The sequence below is a fragment of the Vicugna pacos genome, chromosome 11 (assembly GCF_048564905.1).
Source record: "Vicugna pacos chromosome 11, VicPac4, whole genome shotgun sequence".
Taxonomy (NCBI): Eukaryota; Metazoa; Chordata; class Mammalia; order Artiodactyla; family Camelidae; genus Vicugna; species Vicugna pacos.
Window position 1 is genome coordinate 41106117 of NC_132997.1, and position 4565 is coordinate 41110681.

Here is a 4565-nt window from a genome sequence, read left to right on the forward strand (position 1 = left end):
GCACTGAAAAGATACTGGAAACAGATTGCGAAAGGTTAATACTGGTGGGACTGTAGGTGATTTTTATTTTCTTTTCTCTCTATTTCTAAATTTCTATAATACACATTAACATTTGTACTACTAGAAAACAATAATAAAAGAACTGCCCACATGGGCTTCTGGGCTATTTACTAGAAAAATGTCCGTATAAAGCAGAGTAAAGAATTAGACCTTCCATTTCACAGCATGCATTTTTAAATGGCAAATAACCGAGCTGCAGAAAGAATATTAGAATTACTGGAAGTAAGATCTTGAAGGCACTTTAGAGATCATTGCATCAACCTCTTCATTTTGCAGATGAGGAAACTGAGAAAATTAGGAGAAGAAAGTCAGCATCCTTGACCCAATAAATCATCACCCTCTTAACAAAATTGAGAGTGGACATTAATTCCTTAAAAGGTTTTCAATCTCTTGCCCTTCAAAAATAATCAAAATCAAAATTTAAAATGTGATCTTTAGCCTCTGCCCTGAGTGCAGAGTTTAGCATAGAAGAAATGAGTCTTTCACAACATTCATTTTCCCTTTAAAAGCTATCGAGATTTAAAAACACAAACACAAAAACAAAAAGCCAAACGCCGTCCGTTTCCCTTCATCAAAGCAAAAGTTGTTCTTGCTTCCATTAGCTGAGAAGAAAAAGACTCTTTGGACAACATTTTCTTTCTTGTGTGTGTGTGTGTTATTTCTGATTATGAAAGCATTAGACATCCATTGTAGAAAATGTGGAAAATGCTGAAAATGATATAGAAAATCTTAATCATGTATTATGTTATCAATCCCCAAAATGACAGTTGACATTTAACATATCGTTCCAGATTTCTCCCTTCTCTCTTTTCCCTTTTCTCTTTCAATAGATTTTAAGTCAATCCTTTCTTAGCGCACTGAAATAGAAGCCGTTCCCTATCATGTCTGCCCAGCCCTGATCTCTCTGACTATCCCCCAGCACACTCAGGCAAAATCTTGTGGGGACTGAGATGGCTTCAGTTGTTGTTCAAAAACATTCACTCCTTGGCCGAGACCACAATCTCCATGGGAGTAGGAACTTCTAGCCCCTTGGTGTCCAGTTCAGCACATGATTTGCTTTCACCAATGAGATGTTTGAATGATGTAAACAAAAGCTTGAAATGTGCTTGCATGGGTAGGCTTGCCCTCTCCCACTTGTGCCGTTGCCGTGAGAAAAAGTTTCCCTCCAGCGGCTGCTGCCCCTTCTGCTAAGGCCCAGAATAGAGCAGAGATTCTTCAGGGAACCTGCATACCTGAGGCAGAAAGCAATCACCCCAGCAGACCCGCACCTGAGAGAAAGAATAAATGATGGATGCTCTAAGCCCCTGAGCACTGGCATTCAAAGACCGTACTTAGAAAGGTAGCTCAAACTGAGTCCCCACTCAGATGCCAAATAGGGTTCCCCACTGATGGGCCACTTCATGTCAAGGAGATTTTCCTCTCTTAAAGTCTCTGACTTATTTTGTTTGTTTTTCTTTTCTTTTTTGGGGGGTGGTAATTAGGTTTATTTATTTATTATTTAGTGGTGGTACTGGGGATTGAACCCAGAACCTTGTGCATGTAAAGCACACACTCTCTCACTGAGCTATACCCTCCCCCTAACTTATTCTGAATGAGTGGTACTCATCTGAATAGAGAACTGCCCCCTACCAGGGTGGACCAGTTAGGAATACTTTTTTGCCACCAATCACATTCCTTGATTTTCCCAGGGTTGGGAGGGGCATAGTGGGCCAATTAAAATTTAATCAGTCATAGTAGTAACTTTTTAACCTGACTCTCCTCAGGTCATTTATCCCTTCTACTGAAGCAGTTTATAATGTATTGTCATCTTTCTACTCTGTTTTGATTTACTGCTGTCTCACTGTGTCCATGTGAAGAAGTAAGCCTGAACTCCAACAGGCAAGACTGAAGTAAAGGAAAAACAATGGCAGAGTCTGCGAGACCTGAAGTTAAAAGGATCCCATGAATGTATGTAGTAGAGAGGAAAGCAGGCTGAAGCCCTAGTGCCCGTGAGAAGGAAGAGAAATTCAGATGAACATAGACTGAGCAGTGGGCATCCCATCAGAGGGTCCAGGCTCTAGCAGACCCCAGCCTTCATGAGACCCTGTGGGGACATCTGGTATTTGTTTGGTTTGTTTAACTTTGCAGACTGGCTATCCCTTTCTCTAGATTAATGGACCCCAACTCCCTTTTTAGGAAACTATTTCTGTTCCCTATTGCATGTAATCTTAGAAGGACTAAACCAATGAAGTCCAGCCTCTTTGGGCCATGTTGAGCATGTGACCCAAACTTGGACATTTGGATTTTCCCACTAAGATTTTGAATCTTGCTCACAATGATCCCAAGAAGAACTCTCAGTGATGATTCATCCTAAAGTTCTGAGAAAGTGTCCATTAATGCCCATTTCCTAGACTTCGGGCAATGTATAGACCCTCATCTTTCCAAAAGACTACCGCAAAGTTTTCCCTTTAGTTCAGGAATATTGTAATTAAGTCCCTGGTTCTTATTGTTAGTCTTCCAGCGTCTGGTGTCTTCCACCAAAGAAATTTAACCAATATAGCACAGATTTGCAAAAAGCCTGGGTTGATATTTGAGCTGGAATTGCCCTTGTTGCATTTTGCCTTTTTTTTTTTAAATTTCTGCCATGAAAAAAAAGTCATCCTATGTTTTTATGATCACATAATATACTCTCATAGTCAACATTTTGAATAATTCATAAAAAGCAAAAATGAAAAAGAAATCTCTTGAAATCCTGCCTGAGATCATGATTACCATGAGCACACTGCTTTGACCATCTCTTCATGTGTTTCTTTGCACAGCTCTGCTAATTTAACATGAATGGGATGGGACTGTACGTGCTGTTTCTATGGTGAATAACATCTTAATGTGGTCTTTTTTGTTTGTTTTCGCTTTTCTCTCTTTTTCCACTCATCTACCACTGCCAATATAACCCAATTGATACCCGTTCATAACTTTCCTTCTGTTTAGATGATTATATACAAATACTGTATTTACAAATGCAGACACTTTTTCTGTTGCTTTTAGGAAAATGGGATCATATACTGCATTTTGCTTTGCTCACTTCACCCTTCATAGTTGAAATCTATCCAAGTTAACTTACTTCCACAGTCAGTAAGCATTCAATTTTGTGGACAAGCCAACATTTATTCAACCATTCCCATACTGATAGGCATTTTTTTAGTTGTTGTCCAGTCAATAGATTAATGAAGCAATAAACACTGCCATAAAAATTGAAAAAAAAATTGATAAAATTATTTTTGCTGATAATTTGATTGTATTCCTGAAAAGCCCAAGAGATTCAAGGGAAAAAAACAAATGAAATGAATACGGGTATTTGATAAGGTGACTGGGTCCAAGACAGGTATACAAAATCAATAGTATGTTTCTACACTGAGCATAAATGGAAGGAAAATAATCAATTCACAGTAGCAGCTAAATGAAATAGATTCCTTAGGAATAAATTTGACAATAAAAAGCATTATACCTACAATAAAAGAACTACTAGATCTTAAAGGACATAAAGTAGGAATAAATGGAACATTGTAATTTCTGGATATAAGAACGTATTATTAAAACATGATTTCTCCCATAATTAATATCAAATGTCTAAATATATTTAATTCAATTCAAATTAAAATTCCAATTTTGTGGTTGTTCTCTTGAAATAAGATAAAATGATCTTTGAGAAAATATGAAAAATTAAGTCTGATAGTCAAGAGATGTATAAAGAAGATTAATGAGACAGACTCTACTCAGCAGATGTTAAAAGGCATTATAAAGTGGCTGTACACAAAACAGGATGACACCAACGTGCTTTTCCCTAATCCTCTTGCTAAGTACAGCTAGAAACTGTGAACATTATATGTAAAACCAACCTAAGATGATGCTGAAAGTTGGAGAAAAGAAGACAAATCGATGAGGGACCTCAGGACCCAAAGAATAACAGAGGGGTAAGTTCCCTGTGTTTTCTTTTTGCTTCCCATAACCCAGACTTGGAGCTGAAGGAGCCAGGAACCCAACAAGGAATTCCAACAAGCACAGACGAAAAAAGGTCGCAACAAAAGCCTGCTCTTTCCAGCCAAAGGAGCAGGAAAGGGAAGGCTGGCAAAGCGAAAAAGCATTAACCAATACCTGCTCTCTTCCATCAAAACCACAGAAGGAACTGTCAGCTCATCCCAACCCCTGCCAAGAGAGGGAGACTAGAGTAGAGAGGCTGGGTTTCCACACAGGCCAGGCTGGAAAGGAGGTGCCCTATCCCGCACCACCACCACCACCATCATGCTGGGTACCAGAAAAGGCTGAGTAGGAAGCCAGGATTTTCCTCTCCGCCAGAGGCAATGACCCCACAGCCCACCCAAGGTCTCAGCAGAGACCCTACAGGAAGCCTGGACTTTCACTCACAACCAGCAGTAAAGAGGTGTCCCCGCCACTTCCCACTAGGAGGCCTAGTCAAGGGTCAGAGCTTTTACCACGGCTGACTGACAATGAGTCCACCCTCCGGGGGT

General features: G+C 39.7%; 1 non-coding gene across 1 annotated transcript; it reads right to left on the minus strand.

The window, feature by feature from the left end:
* Positions 1-1562: 1562 nt before the first annotated feature.
* TRNAV-UAC (transfer RNA valine (anticodon UAC)) lies at positions 1563-1632 on the minus strand. Its single transcript has one exon. It is a non-coding gene; the product is annotated as a tRNA-Val (tRNA).
* Positions 1633-4565: the final 2933 nt, after the last annotated feature.